The sequence below is a fragment of the Artibeus jamaicensis genome, unplaced genomic scaffold (genome assembly GCF_021234435.1).
Source record: "Artibeus jamaicensis isolate MK-2021 breed Jamaican fruit bat unplaced genomic scaffold, CSHL_Jam_final scaffold_537, whole genome shotgun sequence".
In the NCBI taxonomy this organism is placed as follows: Eukaryota; Metazoa; Chordata; class Mammalia; order Chiroptera; family Phyllostomidae; genus Artibeus; species Artibeus jamaicensis.
The window spans coordinates 39,270,852-39,284,542 of NW_026522047.1; the positions used below are offsets into that span (position 1 = coordinate 39,270,852).

The 13,691-nt window shown below is 52.3% G+C and overlaps 1 long non-coding RNA gene across 1 annotated transcript; it reads left to right on the forward strand.

The window, feature by feature from the left end:
• The first annotated feature begins 11,440 nt into the window (after nt 1-11,440).
• Nucleotides 11,441-13,448, forward strand: LOC119044603 (uncharacterized). Its single transcript, XR_005081643.2, has 3 exons — nt 11,441-12,113; nt 12,368-12,430; nt 12,571-13,448. It is a non-coding gene; the product is annotated as an uncharacterized LOC119044603 (long non-coding RNA).
• The last annotated feature ends 243 nt before the right edge of the window (nt 13,449-13,691 follow it).

The following is a 13,691-nucleotide window of genomic DNA, read 5'->3' on the forward strand; positions in this document are numbered from 1 at the left end:
GAGCATCAGTTTGGGAAGATGAGAAAGTTCTGCAGACGGCTGGTGGGGACGGCTGCACGACAGTGTGGACACGCATGCTTAACGCTGCCGAGCTGCGCACCCCAAAATGGTCAAGGTGGTAAATGCTACATTCTGTGCATCTTAACACGATAAAAATGGGGGAGCACTGGCTCTCTCAGAGGAATAGGAAGGCCCTCAGGACAATCAGATGAAGCTCAAAAAACACTGGAAGTGCCCTAAAAATGCAACATCATCTTTGAAATCTTAACTCATCCCGACTGGCATGTCCTGATGAGTCCAGAAGTGTGAACATGGGAAATGCCTTGTTTTTAAGACTTACCTCGCATTTGAATTCTTTTAACGAGGCGGCCCCCTTAGAAAGCCAAGATAGTATTCTCTTCACCTGCCAAGCCGACTGCAGGGGAGGTGTTTGGTGAGTGGTTGAAATAAATTCTTAGAGAAATCCCCAAAGGGGGGCCGGGTTGTCTGGAAAGGGGGGTGGGGGGCTCTCAGGGCCGGCTGTCGGCCAGTGGGCGGCCCTTCTCAGATCTTCCGCTCTGTGGGTCCCTGGCCGCCCCTCATTCTCCCCCTGCGAGGGGCGGCTACTTTTCCCTGGTTCTCCCCCGGCTCAGTGCATTATGATCGGAGAAGGGAAGAGAGTCTCCCTCAGGCCATTAGAAAGACTGAAACACAAACCCGACTTACCGTCTAAAACGCCAGAGTCCTGCCTCCCTCCCCCGGCTGCTTCTCAGCACTTCTCGCAGCACTCACTCCCACCCTGCCCCCCTGTCTAACGGACTCCCGCAGGATGGCGGGGTCCTCAGGAGGCCACGCCAGTGTGGTCAGCCTTGACTCTCAGGGGAACCCCTCCCCGCATGCAGAGTCCGGGATGCCACTGGCTGGGGGGGTGGCAGGGTTGTGAGCTAAAACCCGGGACACCCAGGTCCATGTGAACTTCAGGCCAACCACAAGTGGCTTTTTTAGTATAAGCATGTCCCATGCAATATTTGGGACATATATACGCTTTAAAAACTCATTCCTTGTTTACCTCAAGTTCAAATGCAACTGGTCATCCTGTTTTCTTTTCTTCTTTTAAAAAATCTCACCTAATGATATGTTTACTGATTTCAGAGAGGGGGGACGGAGGGGAAAGAGAGTGTGCACACGCACACAGGGTGACCCTCTAACCCATGGAGCCACCTGCCGGGGCCGTCCTCTGTTTTCAGTGACTAAATCTGGCTGCCCCTGATGAGGCGGCTACCAGGCTGGCCAGCTCTCCCCTCGAGGGACTTGTAGGCGTCCAGGAGCAGCAGGACAGTCAGGTCTCGAAACACAAGCACTTCAAGTGCACACATCACATGCGCTGCAGCTCCGCCGGCCACCTGAGGCACCTGCCCAGCGCTGAGACAGGATAAGAGGGCTGCACAGGAGCATGGGAGGCCTGAGCCGGCAGGACTGATCCTGGAGTAACCTACCAGACCGTGGGAACTTAAAAGACCCTTACCCTCCCTGTGCCTCAGTTTCCTCTTTTGTAGCACGGGATATCCAGGGTCACATATCACCTCACTGACAGAGTACTAAGCACTTGGTTGGTACACAGTGAATGGCAAGTTAGCACTGGTTCTGATTAACCATCGTGTGACAGTCTGATTCTGTTCTGTTGTCCTGCCAGGTTGAGTGCCTGATGGCTGGGGGGATGGGGTGTCTGTCTCGTCCCTGTCATGTACACAGTGCCTAGACCAGCGCCTGGCAAACCATAGGTGCTGAATAAATGTCACAGTCTCTCATCAGTTACTAAGTGTCTGGTGCTGTTCAAATCCCTGGAACCCACTGTGACTAAGGAGCACGGTGTCCACACCACGGAGCTCACAGGGATTAAACAACGACACGGCCCTGACCGCTGTGGTTCAGTTGGTTGGGTGTCGTCTCACAAAGCACAAGGTTCGATTCCTGGTCAGGGCACATGCCTGGGGTGCAGGTCTGGTCCCCAGTCGGGGTGCAAACAAGTGGAAACTGATCAGTGCTTCTCTCTTACCTCAATATTTCTCTCCCTCTCTTTCTCCTTCCTTCCCCTCTCTCTAAAAAATTAATTAAATATTTTTAAATAAATAAATAAATAATGACACTTAAATGTGTCAGGCAAAGGCTGGTGACACACACAAGGCAATGAAAACTGTAAGTAAGAACAGAATGTAGCAAGGGACAAGGCAGCTTTCTGAGCCAGGGTGGTAAGGGAGACCTCTCGGAAGAGACGACCTTGGAGAGAGGCCAGAATTAGGTGAAAGAAAGAGCCAGAGCAACGTAACCAGGAAGCGGGCACAGCACACGCTCAGGCCGTGAGGCTGGACTGAGCTTGGTGTGTTGGGGGAATAGCAGGGAAAACTGTGTGGTTGGAGTGGAATGAGTGAGGGGGAAAAAGGAGAGATGAAGGCAAAGAGATGATGGAGGAGACAGGGCCTGCAAGGTCTCGTGAGTACAGCAGGACTTGTGCTTTTACTCTGAGGGACCTGGGAGCCAAGGAGGGCAGTGGGTAGAGCATACTAGATGCTCACATATGTCCTTTGGTGGCTTTGGGGAGGATAGACTGTAAAGGCCAGGGAGGAGCTGGATACAGGGACCTGGAGGTCATGGCGGAGCCCCTACTCTTTGCCATTGCAGGTGGATGAGGCACGTTTGTGGGAAAAAGGCAGGAAATAAATGGCCCCAAAGTCAGCCCCTCCTGGATACACGGTCCTTGGGCTCCCAGTTTTCTTGCTGCCTCCCCAGGTCCTTGCTACATGACCCCCCTCCATGAGCAGCTCACTCAGAGCTGTTTGCTGCTCCACAGATCTTTACAAAAGTCTTGCCTGATTAGGCCAGGCCCACCCAGCATAATCTCCCTTTGAATCAACTCAGAGTCAACTGATTTGGAAACACTAATTATACCTGAAAAAGCCCTCCACCTGCAAATAACGTCCAGCTCACACTCAAGGGCATTATACAGGGTCTGTATGCAGAAACAGGAATCTTGGGGTCACCTCAGAATTCTGGCCATTTTGGACCTAAAGTGGGGTTTAGGGCAAGGGCTCTGGTAGGATGAATTGGGTTAGAATCTCATCCCCAGGTCCTATTCTTCCGGTTGTATTAAGTTAACCAGCCATTTCCTCCTTCTGAACCTCATTTCTCTATCACTAAAGGGGAGGTGACCCCTTTGTCCACAGGACTGACAGGCTGATGAAATGGGGTGACTGAAAATTCCTTGCCCTCGAGGTCTCACACTGGAGGCTTTAGAAACACAGACTTCTCTTAGCCACCAGTGTTTTACCTTGTTTTCTTTAAAAGAATTTGCCAACAGTTAAAAAGCAGGAAGTTTCAAAAACCTAGATTTCTCTCTTTAGAAGTCCCCACTCTCTGGTCAGGCTGCACGGGTGTTAAGGAGCTTCACTGGGCTGGGCAGAGCAGCACCCACTCGTCAGACAGGCTCGGGGGCCCGAGGCCCCTCCCAACCTCCTGCAGACGGTCTCTGAGTGGATCTGAGTGACAGGAAGAGCACCTTACATTTTCCTTGCACAAGAGTAGCAAAGAAACTATAATTAAATAATAATGAGTTGATGGCCTTGTGAGAGCTGTTTCTTTAAAAATAAATCCTCCCTTGCCATCAGCCTCTCCAACTCCAGGTGTCTCCCCAGCGGGACCCAACATGGGGTAAAAACTGGGCCGGAGATCTGAGCCCATTTGCAGGGCCCCCGAACCCTGCTTTGCAAAGGCAGTTTCTGTCTTGGGTTAAACAGGGTTCCTGCAAACTCATATCCACCTGGAACTTCAGAGTATGATGTCACTTGGAGACAGGGCCTTTGTGGTCATGAGAATAGACTAAGTAGGTGGTCACAGTGGTTTTCTGTGGAGTGATGGGGTTGTCGTGCCCCCGACTGGGCTTCTTGGCTCACTGGTTCAGGCATCCACCATCACTGCCCATTTCTCTCCCAGCCTTACTAATCCCCAGGGGTGTTATGAGGGTTACCAGGCATCTGGCGCACAATTGGTGCTGAAGAAGTGTTGTTTCCCCGTTACTACTGACCCAGCAAATAAACCTATCCTTACCAGACAACCAGGGACCAAGACTGAGAGGAGCAACTGCATGCTGCCACCAGGGGGCAGCAAAACACCAGCAATGCGGCGACTGCTCCTACCAGGCAAAGAAGCCTGCCCACTGCCTTCCACAAGTTCCCATTCCTCTCCCTGGCAGAAGGTCCCCAGCGCCCCTGAGCACCCAGACTGGGGGAAACACAGCCCCAGAGCCCCTGCCCCACAAAATGCCCCTGGGCTCCTGGGGGCAATAAAGAGGGAGTGGCCGTGGACAAAGCCCATGGCGCTATGTTCCACAGAGGAAAATGCACACCCCCCCCCCGTACATTTTAATGCAATTAAGCACATTTTAATGGATTTATCCCCTAGAATATGATAGTACTTGAAAATCTGTGGAAAAATTTTAAAGTATGTATTAAAAGCATAAAAACTCATGGCACTATTTTTGATTTCAATGTACATTTTTGTATTTATACTCCAAACAGAACATATAATTTTCTTCCAGTCTAGCCCTTGCAAACTACTTTTCCTGCACTGGTTTCCTGCCTGGGACTTGCTGAGTGGGGGGGAGGGTGACAGCTTGTGGGCATGGAGCTTCCTTTGTGCGGTGACGAAAGTGTTCTGGAATTAGACCGTGGTGAGGGCTGCACAAGTCTGTGAATGTGCTGAAAAACACTGGATAGTTCACTTTAAAATAGTGGATTTTTATGGAGGCAATTACATCTCAATTAAAAAGACAGTTCCATAACTCCCACTCCACCTTTGCATTCTTATCTGCGGCATCAGGGGATCCTCCGGGCAGGTGCCGCCCACACTTGGTCCGACTCATCTTGGGGGTCTTGTCTGTCCCCTTGTCGCAGTGGCGCCTCTCTGGGGTTTCGACCTGCGCTTCCCTGTGGACTCGCGGTGTCAGGTACACGCTTACGGCCACTGGGCGCTCCTTTCTCAGGACACGGCCTTTCGAGTCCTTGCCCATTTTCTTAACTTGAATCGGCTGATTTCTTTCATTGATTTGTGAGTGTTCTTTACACATGCTAGACCCAAGCTCTTTGTTGTATTATGTCATGCGAATAGCTTTTCCCAGCCTATGCTTTGCCTTTTGACTCTCCTAATGACATATTTGGACAAGCCAACTTGTTTAAAATAAAACGGTGAATGTTTTAATTAGAACTAAATTCTATAGGCAAGGAGGCTCAGCCAATGAGTCACTGAGAAGACAGTTTGCCAGCAGTAGCATCAGCTTTTCCACGTAGAGGACAGAGAAAATGAGATTGGCTTCATTCACAAATAAAGAGACCAAGGTTCCCAGAAGGACCCTGACTTGCCCTGGGTCACCTGGAGCAGCAGTCCCATTCTGTGCTCCTGATCTGAGAAGAAACTGGGGAGGGATGTTTTTAAAAACACCCGCCCTGACCCACATTGGGGTATTTCTAACAAATCTGCAGGTTTGCCATAAAATCCTCAATTTTAAGTTACAAAACCTCATTTCCTGCCTAGTGTAATGGATGGGAAGGCCACTATTTATGTCTTGTCCCCTCTGGCTGGCTGCCTCATCGGTCAATAATTCGTGTAAATACATAGTGGGAAACGAGGAAATGGCTGTCCACAGGGGCTCCCCAAGGACCTGTGCCCCATCCCTGTCCACTTTGGGTCCCCCGGAACAGTGGGTGCTGGAGGTGCCAGAGGGGCCGCCGGGAACAGTGTGCCCACTCTGGGTCATCAGCGCCCAGCCTTTCTGGGGTCTTCACAATGAATTCTTCACAAAGGAATTGAAATCTGGCTGGCAGCCGAGGGGCCAGTCAGCCCTGACCACACCCCTCTCTTGATTCCAGGGGGCTGCGAAGTGCCACAGGCAGAATCTGAAGGGAGGCTCCCCTATCTGGAGCCTGGCGAAAGGGTGCTGGCCAGGATCCTCCCCCGCTGCGCCCCAGCCCTATTTATAACAGGAACCCATGGAAAGTTCTCCTGGCCCCACTGAGCTGCTCTCATCAATAAATCATCAGCACGATGAAGGATTCTTCCCCAGGGAACAGCGAAAAGGCGGCTGCCTCTCCCTCTCCATGCCCTGGAAGGGCCGTGTCAGGACGTCAAAGCTGCTGCTCAGGCCATTTCTCAAAAGGTCAAACAGGTGATTACTGTGTGACCTAGCCATTCCCTCCCAGGTGGAAATGAAGATGAGAACTGGAACCCCATGTACGCACAATTTACATACTCAGGTTCACCACTCACAACTCACAGCAGCACAGCCCACATCAGCTAAAAGGTGGGCACAGCCCACACGTCCACCGGTGAGTGAAAGGGCAAACACAGAGTGGTCCCTCCATGCGCTGGAACGTCACTCAGCCACGAAAAGGAGTGAAGCGCTGACACTGGCTGCGCCACAATGGACCTTGAACCCACGATGCTCAGAGAGCAGCCAGACACAGAAGGCCACACAGTGTGTGATTCCATGTATGTGGCGTGTCCAGGACTGAGACAGGAAGTGGGCCAGTGGTTGTCAGGGGCTGGGGGAGGGGGATGGGGGTGACTATTGGTTGGGACGGTTTTTTGGGGGGGCGATGAGGAAGCTCCAGAATTAACAGTACTAATGGCTGCACGATTCTATGGATATACTAAAAACCATTGAATGGCATCGTTTATTTTTTTCTGCATAGTTTTAAAATACACCTTTACCAGGTTTGCGTACAATTTAATTTATACAATTCGGATGGATCTACTAAAAAAAGTCCATCCCAACTGACCATTTCACTTGTTCCACCGATTTGTCTTTCTGGAAGCAAACGCTTTCCACATTCTTTTCCCCCAGTTTTATCGAGGTGCGGCTGACCTGGGAGAGCTGCTCTTGTGTGAGCTCATTGGCACCAGGGCCTCGATGGAGGCGAGGCTTCCCCTCCCCTGCAAGCGTCTGGGTGACAGCCTGAGACTCAAGACCGAGACACGCTTGGTGCCGGACGACAGCCATCACAGACATGGGCTTCACGTGAGGCCGTGGAACTCGTACGGGGGAAGAGGAACTTGTCGCGTCTGTGACTGGCTCTGTGGAGAGAGTAAACAAGCTGATCTGTGTGAAAGCTTGGAAAACCGGTTGCGATGGGGAGAATTACAGAAGGTCCACAAAAGAGGAGGAAGGTGGAGGCCCAGGCTGGGTGCAGCCTTCTTCTGTCACCGTGAACCTTCCCACTGAAGGGCCGAAGAGGACACCTGCGGAAGGCGAGCTGGCGGAGGGGGGGATTTTTGCAGAAGAGGGGCCCCTCCATGCTGAGGTCCAGGCGGTGTTCTCTGACCAGCAGTCTCTCTGCGAGCAGGGGTCCGAAACACGGAAAACCAGGTCAAGCTGTTCTGGTCCGGGTCTCCCTTCCAGATGATACCACAGAAGACTCACTGCCACCACTCGCCTTGTGGTGCCTCGGGGATTCTGGGCAACGGCCACTTCGCCTGGATCTGCCCTACACCTGAGCCCAAGAAGAGGCTGCAGGGGGCTTCGCTGCCCACCTGTCTTCTCTGCTGACCCAGAGATGACCTCCTAGACTCAAAACTGTATCCTGGTCTCGCTGGTAACTCGGAGGATGAGGCTGTGAACAGCATCCAGTATCGCTGCAGGAGACCCCTTCCACATCAGATTAAAGACATCTTACAGCCAGAAGTAACGGAGGCAACTGTGATGGGAAGGCGTCAGCGATTTTAGAGCAGGAAGGGCAAGGAGGAGCATCGGGAGGACAGGACTGCGTCCCGCCCGGAGCAGTTCTTGAAAGTGAAGGACTGATCCTGGTCCCTGCACGTGGCTCAGCAAAGACCCCGGGCTGGAGAGGGCATCACTGGGCCTACAGGGGCTGCCCCCCCCCACCAGGCCCGCAGTCCAGCCTCTCTGTTCAGAGGCCAAGCCTGGGCCTGGAGCCCTGTGGGCTGCCTGCAGATCAAAGGGCACTGGGGTGGGGCCGGGGTTCGGGGGCCTTAAAAGCACACAGTGCTCCAGCCAGGGGGACTCCCATCCCGACATCACACGGAAAATTTTCTGCCTTCTGTTTGCCATCAGCTCACAAGGCACAATGCCCCACAAAATCGCCCCCATGACAAACATGGCCTCCTTGACCCCAAAATGGTCTGTTTCGGTGCTCATTCCCACCTCCTCTGCGACACGGTTACGACACGGTCACGACGTAGAAGAGGGTACTCGGTGAAGTTAACCCGGCAGTCAAATGAAAGGATAAAGTCAACCAAGCAAAAAAAAAAAAGAATTGTATGTATTTAAGGTGTAGAACATGATGGTTAGGTGGCCGTATACTCCGTGAAGTGGTCACTGCAATCAGGCTAATTAACACCTGCATTCTCTCAACCAATGACCTCTCCTCTTCTTGCAATGAGAACACTGAAGGTGTACGCTCCGCACATTTCGAGGACACAACACAGGGCTGTGGCCACGTTCACTACGCTGCTCTTTCCAGCGGAACAAGGACGCCCTTTGACCGACACCCCCGTCCCTGCCCCCTGGCCCGGCCCCGGAATGCCGTTCTGCTCTCCATTTCCATGAGTCTGACTCAGATTCCCAGTGTAAGTGGGCGCGTGCAGTGCCCGTCTTTCTCTGACTTTCCTCTCTGAGCAGAGTACCTTCGTGTCCTCCCATCTTGCCCAAATGGGGAGATTCCGCTCTTCTCATGGCCAAGGAATATTCTGTGTCTGTATGTACATTTTCTTCATCCGTTCGTCTACTGATGGGCACGTCAGCCGCTTCCACACCCTGGGTAAATAACGCTGTAATGAACATAGGGGTACTTACATCTTTTCAAATTAGTGTTTTGGATTTCTTTGGATAAATACCCAGAAAAGAAATCGCTGAGTCAAAAAATAGTTCTAGTCTTAATTTTTGAGGAACTTCCATGTTGTTTTCCACAGTGGCTGCACCGATCTGCGTTCCCACCAGCAGTGCACGCGGGTTCCCTTTCCCCCACGTCCTCGACAACACTTGGTTATTGATTTATTGACAGAGGCCATTCTGATGAGTGTGAGGGGACATCTCATTGTGGCTTTAACTTGCCCTTATGATTAGCGACGTTGTGCATTTTTTCATATGTCCATTGGCCATCTGTATGTCCCCTTTGCAAGAATGTCTATTCAGCCCTCCGCCCATTTTTAACTGGGTTATCTGTCAACCCGGTGTCACATCTGGACTTCACTGTTAGGAGGGTCCTTCCCTGCCCTTCTCAGCATCCCACTTAAAAAAAAATTATTTGCCCTGACTGGTGTGGCTCAGTGGATTGAGCGCGGGCTTTCGAACCAAAGGGTCGTGGTTCGATTCCCAGTCAGGGCACATGCCTGAGTTGCAGGCCAGTTCCTAGCAGGGAATGCACGAGAAGCAACCATACATTGATATTTCTCTCCCTCTCTCCTTCCCTTCCCCTCTAAGGGAAGCTCCCTTCCCTTCGCTTCCCCAGAGCGAAGATACTATAAGCACCCCGTGCAGTCTGTGTGTTTTCCTTTGGTTTTACAACTGCAGGGCACCAAACGTCCCTGGCAGGTTTTTCCAGCCACGAAGTCCAAGGTGGTAACTCAAGTGGGGCTGCCCGAACTTGTCCAGATTTCCAAATTTCCCTCCTGTGCACATAGCTCTCAAATGATGAAAACGCACCGTTTGGTCTAACACACACCCTTGCCAAGCAGGCCCTGACTCGGCCAGTGAGACCTCCGGGTGGGGGTGTGGGGTTGGCCAAAAGCAGGGGCTTGAGCCTGGGCTTCGAGTGCGTCCAAACTGCTAAGAATCCTGCTCAGCGGTGGGAATGCAGTGAAATAGGTCGGCCACCGCGGGGAAGTCAGTAGTTCCTCCAAAATGCCAAACTTAGACAGTTACCTGTGTCCCAGCAACTCCACTGCTAGGTACGTGCCCCGAATAACCAAAAGCAGGCATTCAAACAAGAATGCGCCCCCAACTGTTCACAGCAGCAAGACCAACAGCAGTCAGAGGTGGACCCACAGGTGAGCAGACAAACACGACGTGGTTCCCCCCACCCTGGACTCATGAGCGACACTCACCAGGACAGGGATGGAGCGCGAACACACGGTGCTCAGTGAGAGGCGCCAGACACAAGGCCACACGGCGTGTGATTCCGCTCACGTGTCCCAGGATGGGCCCATCCTCAGGGACAGTCAGGGGGTCAGTGTCAGGGGTGGGAAGGGGCTGGGAGAGCAAGTGCTCACCAGGGCTGCTTTTTGGGGTGAGAGAATGTTCTGGAACAGGATAGAGGAGATGATTACACGGCATTACAAATATACTGCATCCCACTGGAAAATGATTAATGCCACATTATGTGAATTTCACCTCAATTCTATTTTTTTTAAGATTTCATTTATTTTTAGAGAAAGGGGAAGGGAGGGGGAAAGAGAGGGAAAGAAACAGTGATGTGAGAGAGACATCCATCCGTTGCCTCTCGTACACGCCCCATTTGGGGGCCCAAACACGCAATCCGGGCCTGTACCCTGACCAGAAATCAACCAGCGACCTTCAGTTTCACAAGATGACGCCCAACCAAGCCACACTGATCAGGACATTCCCCTCAATTTTTTTAAAAAGGCTTGTGCTCAGAGCCACTTATTCCCATCCGCTCACACCCTCTGACTGCCCACCATGCAGCCACTCTGTGCGGGCCCCAGAAATGGGCCCGGGGAGCAGTAAAGGCCCGGAGTACAGCACCTGCTGGGACTGCACGGACCCCAACTCCAGTTTGCTGAGAACAGGCTCCTTTGAACAGCTAACGCCCCCCCGAGTGCCCCGACGGAGCGAGGCCTGACCTGCACTGCCTGTTTCTATCCTGCTTTTCTTCCTGGAGGAGGTCAAGGTCATGCAGGAGGGAGGTATCCTCTCTAGGAGTCAAGGGCTCTCTGCAAAGCAGACACCTCGGCTCTACATGGTGTGACCCTGGTCCCCCCTTCAGAGACCATATTGAGGTTCAGGGGGTGAAACAGCTCCTGAAATCACCTGCTGCCCCCTGGACTCCACCTGGGTCAGTCCATCCCTCTCTGAGGAGCCCACTGTGCCCCAGGCACTGGGAATGTGAATACACACTCAGTAGGGTGCGGACGCAGCTGAGGACTTGGGGGAGCGGTTGTAACGCCTGCCTCAGTTTTGCCACTGGGAATCTGGTGGGTCGCCAGCGCTGGCCCCTGTCCACCCAGTATCTGAACTTCTGCCTTCTCCCCTGAGTCCAGGCCTTGGTGTCTGCCACCACCCAGCCTGGTCTGCAAAGGGCATAAGTCTCGTTCGCCTCCCTCCCTTCAGTGGCAAAGTGGAGGGAGGCACCACTGGCCTGGCTAGAGGGCGGAGTTTTGATGGGGGTGGGATGGGCCGGGGAGTGGGAGGTGGCCTGAGGCAAGTCGGCCATGGATGGCCAGCCTGCCCGGCGACGGAGCATGCGGGCCTGGGGTCAGGCAGGCCAGAAGAATACACGTGGACGGAATAACCCCAGCGTGGCATGTCTGGGGTGTACAGCTTAGGAGGGCGCTAGCATGTCCTATGACTCGGCCAGCTGGCGGCTCTGGGACAGGACATACAAAGTCCTGAAATGCTGCCAGCTGCGGAAATCAAACGGAAAAAGGAGTTCCTGGGCCATATCCCTTAAAACAAACAAACAAACAAGTGGGGACAGGGAAGAAATGCTCGGAATGCCGCCAGGTCCCCTTCCCGGAGCCCTGACCCTACAGGGCCTGAGGCCGCCCCAGGCTCTGTGCTTCTTGCGAGGGATAAAGAAAATTATTAACACAAAGGAATTTTGCTGTCATGGAGATTGCTCCCTCTGGCAGACATTTGGGGGGTCTTGGTGGGGAGCCCCTCAGGGTTTGAATTCATGGGTGGGAAGAACCTCCTGGAAGATTCCAGAGACGAAAGGTTCTTGGGGAGAAACAGCCATGAACTCCACGGGTTGCTGGAGGGACCTGGGCACTCAAAGCAGTGGTTCGAAGCCCTGGCCTGGCGGTGTGGAGGCCCCTCTCCTGGAACCCTCCACAATGTCTGGAAATGACACAGCATTCCTCACTCTGAAGATAAACAGCAGCAGCATTCGGTATGTTTGTTTTTATGGTTGGACTGTTTTATCTTCAGCAAAAAGGAAGGAGCCTGTGCTTGCTCAACGAATTCTAGAATTTTCCTCCAAGATCATTCCTGGGAATTTAAACTCTGTTAGCTAGATAGAGAAGCTGGGGCAGGGAAAGAAAATGAGGCTTTCCTCAAAAAAAAAAAAAAAATGTAGATTTTAGAGAAAGAAGGATTTTCATCATCTTAGTTTTTCTGGGTTTTTCTTGTTGCTTGTTCTGATAGGGAGACCCCTGGGTGTTGCACTGGTCAGAGGTTCGGGTTCTGGAGGCTCAGGAGAGGTGGCGGGTAGGTCCCGGGTCGGCTGGGCTGGGAGGACTCCTGGGTCCTGTGGAGTGTGGGGCGGGGCTGCCAGGAACATTGTGCTTGACCCCTGTCCTCCCTGAGTGGGCACCCGGATTTAGGGCTGAACATGTCTGTCACCCCAGTGCATTCTGAGGTCAAAGAAACCGGGAAGGAGGTGTCACCCGCGTGAAGAGGGGGACCCAGATCCCCCGCCGCTGGCCGCCCGGGAGGAGGGTGCAAGCCTGTCGGCAGCAGCAGTCTGGCACATGTGGAAGGTGCTTCCAGAATTTCAGTTTGGAAAGTTGGAAAAATTCCGGATGGTGGTGACCGTTCCACAACGATGCGAGTGTACGTGATACCCCCGAGCTGTATGATTGAAAAGGGGTGGAAAGGGTAAACTTTGTGTTATGCATATTTTACAATAAAAATGAATTTCAGAGGAAACGTTAATATCACCTGGAAAGTTTCAGGATATAAAAGAAGGGGAAGGGAGAACCTGCTGAATGAGGAACCAAGTCTCACTTTGGTGAACAGAATGAAGCTACAAAATAAAACTCGAAGCCCCTGCCCAGGGGGATCCCCGCGGACACACCAGCACTTGTTCCCTCTGGATTCCAGGGGACAGCTCGTTTCCTCTTCTGCTCTAGTTTTAAATGTTTCGCTGCACTAACGTGAGCAAGTTGGTTGTTAAATGCAAAATGTATCATGGAAAAACGAATACAAAAGGCCTGAGGACCACTTAAAACACAAAGGATGGAAGATGCGGAGATGAAGTCGCTATCACGATGCTACCTTACAGCACGCACAGGACGGCTGTGCTGTCCCCGCGGGTTCCCAGGTGGAATATAGGCCTTGGAAACGTCTGGGAGCAACCTGGGGGCAAACAGCGGGAACTTGGAACAGCAGGAACGTGCAAGGAATAGGGCAGAGCAGCTTTACATGTTTATTTTGTGTTCTGGGTGTGTGTGACTTAGTTACAGTGATACTGAATTTCTAACCAATGTTTAGAAAGTATTACCGTGATGGGGTTTATATGTGTTATATAAACATGTATAAGGTATGCATATGTATGTATGCACATATGCAGGCCGGTACACACACATATCTGCATTACATATCCACTTATTTTCTTTTTAAAAAATATTTTGGAGAGAGGGGGAAGGGGAAAGAGAGGGAGAGAAACTTCCACCTGTTGCCTCTTGCATGTTCCCAACTGGGGACCTGGCCCGCAACCCAGGCATGCCTGGTGTGCCCTGACTGGGGA